This window comes from Limulus polyphemus, unplaced genomic scaffold (assembly GCF_000517525.1).
Source record: "Limulus polyphemus unplaced genomic scaffold, Limulus_polyphemus-2.1.2 Scaffold4693, whole genome shotgun sequence".
Lineage (NCBI taxonomy): Eukaryota > Metazoa > Arthropoda > Merostomata > Xiphosura > Limulidae > Limulus > Limulus polyphemus.
The window spans coordinates 25,999-35,310 of NW_013670303.1; the positions used below are offsets into that span (position 1 = coordinate 25,999).

Sequence of the window (9,312 nt, forward strand, 5' to 3'; positions counted from 1 at the left end):
CTGCAACTGAAGTTAATAAAAATTGTAGAACTGAATAAGCAAAGGCTTTTTTTTTTAATTTAATTTAATTTAACTTTAATTATTCAAACAATAAAGACTCATAAAAAATAATAATTGCGAAATCATTCGAGTATGATGAAAAGTTTCATGTCTTTAAAAGTTCAAGATTAAATATTGAGTGAAGTTATAGAAATTCAACATACTCAAACATTATAATATCGTAACAATCCCAAATTGTTGACAATGCCTCCTGGTAAAATATTTCTAAAACGTTTAAATATAATATTTCAGAAAATAAATGTTATTAAATTCATAAGGACAGTGATACATTTTAATTCCTTATGAATGAAAATCGTTGCACTAAGAAAACTACAACAATAAACATGTCCAATATCCTTTACTTAAACTTTTAGCAAATCTCACCCCACCCCCCAAAAAAGAAACATCTCTACGAAACACATCAATTTATTACAAACTGTATATTATAATTTTCATGTATTATGAGAACTTTGCCAAAGCAACTATCTTAAGATATATTTATGGTATTATGTCAGGTCTTTGAACAAAACTTCAATAAAACATTTACAATAATCGCTCTGTGCAAAATTTAAGGCCTAGTATATGCATCTAATGGGTACTAAATCTCTAAAAGCAAATCATACTTATTTCATAAAGAGAAAAAAATGTAGTATCCTTTCACGCTTCTGATATGTCAAAAAATGATTTATAACATGCGATCACATGTTTTATAACCTGTGAAGGATAGAAGCGATAATAATATTGGAATTAACGGCGCAAAAAAGATGAGGCTATTAAGATCTTTAGAGTGAAATAAATTATCAGTTCTATATTAGTCAAGAGCTGGATGAATTAGAATTTATAGCAAAGTAATGACAATCCTAGGAGAGTTAGAATTTAGATGTAGATCCTATTTTAAGGATTATAGTCCTAACATGGAGAGAGTGTGAATTTAAAGAGATTTTTTCTAAACGAAAAAAAAAAAAACACAGTCTTCTCAGCATAATTCCCGGTACGTTGCTTGATATTTTATTTGCATCAAAAACTTTTCTTTGAAATAAAAAAAAAATAATATTCCACACTTTTCTATTTGGTTACTTCTCTCTATAAGTGATGTACTGTAGCAACACGATATGTTAAGTCCTTCTTTCTGTAGCAGTTTTGGACGGTAAATGAGAACGGATATTGTTTTGGTGTATAAAAAGTTTCTGTTTAGTAAAACTAGAAGTATCTGTCAGCGCTTCATTCTTAAATGGCCCATAGCTGGTTCCTGTTAGAGAAATGTACACATTTACTGCATTTGACATCTGTAGGTCGTTGGCCAGTTGAAGCACGTTTTTATAAATAATAATAAGCTTCGAAAACATCGACCTACAACAGACTTTGTTCTGAATTGTTAGTGAAACCTGTGTTGGTCGAGATAAAGGTGGCAAATTCATTTTCATTTTTCTCCTAACGTTACCTTACTGTTGCTGTTATAAGGAAGCTCGTGCTAGATTTGTCAAGATTTTCGTGCATCAAATCCTATAGTGAAACAAAAATAAAAGTACTTCAAACAAAATCCATTTAAATATAGTTCATTAATAGATTCCTCCCGTGCAATAGCTGTTGTTTTAATAGGAATGATATTTAATTATTAATATAATTAATGCAAAATAAAATAGATTCCAATAGTTGAATAAAATACACAAATCACAATATATAAACAAATCAACATTATAATAAACTATTTGTCACAAGAGTATTTTTTTAAATCAATCACGTCAAAATATGTTTATATACATCTCGCCACAAGAAATGATTAAAATCATCAGAATATTTAAAACGTTATTATAAGTTTCTGACTACAAATATTTATATTATTCTAGAAATTATTTTTATTTCAACTGTATATAGCTATTAATACAATTTGTTATAATCATCTTCAATAATTATCACGGGAGTTAGCTAAAACTTTGCTCTTCTTATCGGACACTATTTCCTTTATGAACTCAAAAATACAATTAAATTACACTATATTTAATATCATACGGCTCCCCTAGCGGTAAGTCTATGGGCTTATAACTCTAAAAACCGGTTTTCGATACCCGTGGTGGGCACAGCACAGATAACCTATTGTGTAGCTTTGTGATTTTAAGATTAAACAAAAAAAAGATAATGTAGCGCCCTCTATGTATTGGTATCCAAACTTTTTATGAACATGAAATATTATTTTCACACACACACGCATGAAACATTCGCACGTGGTAATATTTAAATGACAACTACATAGATTTATTACATCTATGGAATTGAAGAAGATGTCAGAGAGCCATATAAAAATATTAGCAATATAACGGGGTAGGTGATACTTGTAATATACATCTTGCATGTGTATTATTTTCTTCATCTACTAATAATTTTTCTTTAACGTCCAAAATAGTTACAAAATGTCGAATTGTTGATTTTTTGTTTTTCACATTCAAGGCGTACATCATTGGAAAAATTTTAGTAGTCTATGAAATACTATTATGGAAAAGAATGATTTACTGGTAGCCAGTCTGTGTCCGCTAAATTCCCATTTCCTTGAAAATTTGATTTTAAACTTATGTAACCAATTAATTTCAAGATTGGTTTTAAATATTTTCAAAATCGCAAAAGCTAATTGGTGTGAACATGTGCTTCAGATTTATGTTGAATGAGTTAATATTTGCGTCTATCGTGCACAACAGGTATCGAAACCAGAATTTTAGCAGTATAAGACTTTAAACTTACCTCTGATCCACGTTCATTCGTTCTTCCTTCGATTCAAGAATGATTTCTACTACGTTTCAAGTTTTGAAATGGATTAGAAGATAGATCTTTGAACAACATATCCGTCTGCAAGATTTACTGCTCCTATCGTTCAGGTAACCCGTGAGTAGTTAGAGCTATACCTGCATGGCACACCGCTAGAGGGCACTACACGTGTGTCGGACTCGAGGATGGAGAGGGAAGTGGTCACCAAAGACGATGACGTCATAGTTCCACAAATTGTCATCAGATGGCGCGTTGCTGGGCCGCCATGACGTCATAGTTCCATAAAGTGTCACCAGAGGGCGCAGCTTAGTTCGATATCATACAGACGGCTATGACGTAATAGTTCTATGAAAACAGAGAACTGTTTCAAAGTTGTCATGACAGGCGACCATGACATCATAGTTCCATGAAGTGGGACTGGCATAAATTTGATTAACATGTCTCAACCTGACTATAATTAATACATTTGGTATAAAACACTAATTCATTAGTTCTATACATTTCCTGATTATTTATATCTAAATTGTTCTAAAAGGACAATATCTTACAATAATTAAAACTTACTGTTGGACTCTTTAATTACAAAACAAATGATTAAAGATTTTCAGTAACATGATAATAATAAAAAATTCTGGACACAATATTTCTTTTTAAAATGTATTAATTTTCTCAGAATAAAGATTTTGCAATCTGATCTACATAAAAAGATCGTCTATTAAGGACGTATTTACATAAAATATTTCCCATCAAGCACAACAGGTATCGAAACATTGACGGATTTATTATTATATATTTATTTTAATAGCAACGTTTGTTTAGATTAAATTTGTATTTAGAAACATACATAGCTTATACTGTTAAATATGTATTGCAAACCCCTGCCTATTCTCCAAAGTTGTAGAAGATTCTCGAGAGTAAGAATCAACAATATATGTATGTACATAAATGCTCAAATGTAGCTTTCTATTGTTATGTAATCTGAATTTTCTAGAAAGCCTCCGCATGCCTATAAATATAACCAATGCAATGTGCCAAAAAAAGAGTATCTATTATTAGTTTGTTATAGTCAGTGTGCTATAAACTTCGGAAGCTATAACTGTGATTGTTATAATGCTTATCAATCAGAAAACTACAGATATTTGATCAGGAGTATTTACAAATAATGAAAGTATTGGTGCTATGAGTAATTGTAACCCTCCTTTCTGTATTAGCAAGTTTCTTTTCTGTTTAACTGATGTTTTCTTAACAACCAACTCTATCATAAATGACTTGTATCATCTAAGTTTCTACTAATGCATGTTCGTCATGGGAATGTTACCCTTTAAAACATTTAAACCACATTCACAAATATTCAAAATAAATTCATTTTTAGATCCACCAATTATTCCTTTAATCTGTTTTTGTGTAGCTTTAGGTAATGCGTGGAGCAACTCTTGATGTTATTTAATTCTAAGTGTCATGATGAATAAATGAAAAGAAATTGTAAGTACAACTTATAAAAACTGCTTATTTATACATCCATTTAGATATAATATCTAATTTTTTCACACTACAGTGGTAATAATTGTTAATATGAAATGGACATGATAGAGTTGATTTTGGAAGTTGATTAACCTTGGGACAAAGAAACAATTGCGTATTGTAACAAGAAATTTTCAGAATACTTCTCAGTATCTCAGCTTTTTCTTTCCCCTTTGTATAAACAGTGGTAAAGCTCTCTCTCAACAATCTAGCCACACTCCACAGGTAGGGATAGTCCGTGCTACCAAATTTCCATGGAATGTGATCAATGTGCCACACCACAAAATTACACTGACAATGATCAGCATCTGAAAAATATTTACTCAAAAACAGTTGTTTAAACAAAAACACACAAATATATCCAGTAGCTAAACATTTGAATGCAAGTTCTTTAATTGAATATGGCCAATCCTTCAGATAAAGTCCTTCTAGTTCTATCACTGCAGCAGTCATGATAATAAATGAGTATATATTCAGTTAAACCATATGGTTGTCTCGTTGCATCTTGATAAGCTTCTTCAAAATATTTGACACATGATGGAAACATTTGCCTCCATAAAACATTCAACTGAGATTTGTCTCTGATATTCTTGAACAAAATAATATATTGAGAATTTAAACTCTCTACCCTGATGAAATAGATTCTGTACAATACAAAACACTGATAAATTAATGTGGTGACTTCCATGTGTAAAACATTGAGACACTCATTTATTTTCTCCCCTTTTTCTCATAAAATCATCAATGATAAAAATATTTGGTTTATGAAACCATAAATAATCATGAAAAATTTCAGGAAAGCCTTCGACAAATTAAATTTGTGGAATATTTTGCACCAATTTTGTATACAGTTTGGGTTGAAATTCATCATATAACCATAAGATGTTTCAGGAATAGGATAAACAACTTCATGATGATAAGTTAAAAACTTTTCTTATTTACCACTTCCTGTTTGACCTGATACCAAACATATAAAAAATGTGTAGTAGACAGTCATCCATCTCAAACACTAATGAGAAATAAATGAAATGGGACTCACCTTACATAGATCATGTTTGAGTGCACTTGTGGTCTACTCCCAAGGCCCTGCACATGCCCTCTCTTCAGTCCATAGACTATAGCAAGGAGTTAGTTCCATTAGATGAAAAAATCAATATCCATATAGAAGGGTGTTAAAGTCTGGAAGGATGTGTCATTTTGTGTAAACTGAATGATAATTCTTCTTTTCTTCCTTCTTGTAAATGGTCTGAGTTTTTAAATGTCTACAAATCTTCTTGTGATTAGTCATAGTTATAGGAGGTTGAAAAGGACTGAATATATCTGTCTGTTATCATACATTTCATTAATGAGAAGTTCAATTTTTTGCTTTTGTTAAAATTGAGGATAAACCTTCTTATTTTACAGCACGACTTTCCATCGTCGCGTAAGTACTCGTAGTTTTTTGGATCACCACTGACCCACAATGTCATACAGTGTCCAGCTAGTTTGTCTGTAAACTCGCCAAAATAATCCTCTAGAAGTGGATCATTAGATTCATCTGAAATATATACAATACTGTCTTTATCATAATACGATACAGATGAACCTAACTTATCTAGTGGATGATATAACTTCAGACGAGCATGTTCTGTTGTGAAAGCCACCAGAAAGATGTTGGTTTGATCTTTATGTGGCAGATATTCATACTTATGTTTTCGATGAAGAGTCATTATTACTTCATTAATCAGTGTAACTTCTGTTATTATTTTGGTATTATCGTTCATTAATGAATGGTATTATTTAACAGATGTTCATAGGTAAGTTGTGGTTTGTTCTCAAAGGTACGTACCCCAATGTCTCCAAAAAGAATTAAGATATAATTTTGCAACTGACCTTTTTCCTAGATTAAAAACAATATTTTCAGGAGTCAGTTGCACTCCTTCATTTTCCTTATATTGGTCAACATAATATTTCTTTGCCTCAGGTGTTTTGCAGTGAAAGGGCCAACCAGAAATTCCATGCTTTAATTTAAGAAACTTATCGATATAGTTTATAAAAACATCTCTAGATTTGACACGAAAATGATAAATCTCATATATTCTTATTACCTGGTATCCACACTCGACTGTTTTTTTTTATTTCTGTGACTCAGGTACTGATGAAAGTTTTCTTCTCATCACTGTGGTTACCTGGTGGTAGTGATCTCAATTTTACACATGATCCACATAATGGAAAGGTTAATTTAACATTGCATCTAAATGGTAAAGCTAGATGATAGAATTTCCTTGGGGCTAGAATTTGACATTTTATAAGACCAAAAGAATTGTTTAAATTAGAGAAGTTTGATGTTATTATGGTAGAATGTCCAACCAGATACTCACAATATTTGTTTGTCCATGGATATAGCAATGTAAAGTCCATGTACCTGATTTTTTCTCCTTCTTTTATACCGTATAAAAGTCTTGTCTATTTGACTCTCCCTTCATAGAAGGCGTCTCATACTTCTAGGCAAGAAACTACTGTATGGTCCGTAAGGAAATTTATTAAATCTTTATCATTAGACTTCATTTTTTTAAACTAATGCTCCCATATTGGTACCACTTTGTATCCTAGAGCTTCGAGCTGTTTCTGTCTTTCAAATGTACAATTTCTAATAAACCACATGAGTCTATTTAGAACTACATTCTGTGTGTTAGAGTCATGACATTTATTACAACCATAGGAGTAGCACTCATAAAACTCATAGGTCGTGTTTTGTTTCATACAGAAACCATCTACTCTATAATTTAGTATTTGTTTCTCACCACCATTAAGTGCATGTTGAATCTTAGCCCCTCAGATTTTTATACATAATCTAACCATTGGATACTTACTTGGCTGTATTTGTTGATCATAAAGTATCCGTGATTAGGTATGAGAGCTATCAATCATGGTGGTATAAATTTGCTTCTGTATACAGCCATGCATACAGAAGCAATGGTCGTGTATCTGAAGGGATCTACATCGTAGTTTGTGAGAAACTCTTCCCTGAATTGAAGACAGCACCGTTGAAGTATATGTACATCTGATCAGCGGTATCTAAAGATAAAAATAAATAATGATAGGTATAACTTTCAACAAAATTATCAAGATCATAAAAAAATTAATAAGAATCAACATTGATAGTGTTATATTTTTCTTACGTGTAAATCTCTTCTTGAAAGTCAAAGATGTAATCCTCTTCTTGTTGCTGACAGTGCCAATCTAGGAACTTTTGTCTTATGGGTGCTGACATGGTGTTGGGAGAATAAAAACTGGCATCCGGTATAGGTCCTCAATATACTTGATTTGATTTTATATTGAAAAGATGAGGGAAATATTATTTCTGTAGTTTTTCGAATCCAAATGTTTTTGGAAACAATGATAAAGACAAAGTATAAAATTGTAACTGTCAATTATTCTAATTCTGAGACTTTTTCCACCGTTTATGATAACGTCGAGTTTTATCCATTAACGAATAAGATAATTCAAGATAAAGTGCTCGTCAGAACCTTTCCATATTATGCCTTATAGCTATACAATTCTTATGTTCCTTCGAAAATACGAATTGACAAAATTCGTCACGTGAATCATAACCTTTGAAAACTGTTTCCTTACCATTAAAATCATGGACAACACAGTAATTTACTTCTTGTATTCCGCTTTCCTGATCTGTGTCAAAATAAAATATAAGTATTTATTTACCTCGTGTATTCCGCTTTCCTGATCTGTGTCAAAATAAAATATAAGTATTTATTCGACGAATCTTTGACTTTTTTTTATCCTGTAGAAAATATAAATGATTATTTAAGACATACGATTTACACCATACACATATGATTTTACCACATCAATGAAATTCAGGATTACGTTTCTTTCTGTCAATAATGACAAAACAAATTTCTACACTGGTAAAAATTATTAAACAAAGATATCGTTTGTTAACCATTCTTTGATTTGTGTCTGTTGTAACATTCTGCAGATTTACAAAATATGTTACAATCAGAACAAACTATGTGTTAACTATTTGAGATTCATTACTATAACACATTTTATAATATTCAGAACAATGGTGTATATTTAAATGTTCAAATGCTTGTCACATTCTAAACAGTAACTTACCCCAAAGAAACCTTTCTTGAAGTAATAACGTCGAAATGATGATCATGATACCATAAGTAATTTTTTCGGGACGTCAAGGACCTCTATATATTACACAGTTGAAATTTTTCTAAAGATACTACATATATTTGAATATTTCGATGACGTTCAAATTTAGAATGCCTTCTATACTGCATGGTCCTTCTACAACATTAGACAAAGTATGCAAATCTTTGGCCATACGTGCCAGTAGTGGTCTCGTTCATCTCTAATTCTAATATATTTTGTATCTTTTCTGAGTGATGCTAAGGCTATTAATGTAGTCTTAGCACAGCAAAGGTTCTAATTATTAGTTATAGTAATAACCGATTTTTTAAAGTCAGTCAATACTAATGTTTGGTAATTTACGTCTGGCACTGACTACTGGTAATCCAAATGTAGTTACTTCAATTTTGAATGAATCATCTAATGGTGTGTTTTTTTTTACTTTGATTTAGTTTTTCGATGGTAGTTAAAGTCATTTGAGGCGAAGAAAAGATCCATATTCTGTAAGCATGTAATTATTAGTTTATCCACATGATCTGAATAAACACCTACTTTTACTTTATTTCTACTGTCTAGGTGTTTCATTGTGTCATCCAGCATCTTTTGAATGTATTTATTGAGCGTGTTTACAGTCCATGTGTTTTATGATTAAATAATATATTGTATGTGGTACATGCTGCGTTATACTTTTCAACTCTCTTACTTGCAAACTTTCTTGTGATAAAATCTCCGTCTTCCATGTGGGGACGTTCAGCAGATACCTATAAAACTCATAAAAAAATGTATTAATAAATATAATTTGTAAAGGAAAATAATTTCAGATATGTGAATTATATAGAAGTTTTAAAAATC

General features: G+C 31.1%; 1 long non-coding RNA gene across 1 annotated transcript; it reads right to left on the reverse strand.

The window, feature by feature from the left end:
- Positions 1-5,722: 5,722 nt before the first annotated feature.
- Positions 5,723-8,066, reverse strand: LOC111088902. Its single transcript, XR_002613274.1, has 3 exons — positions 7,933-8,066; positions 7,479-7,617; positions 5,723-7,374 (listed from the first exon to the last, which is right to left on the reverse strand). It is a non-coding gene; the product is annotated as an uncharacterized LOC111088902 (long non-coding RNA).
- Between the last annotated feature and the right edge of the window lie 1,246 nt (positions 8,067-9,312).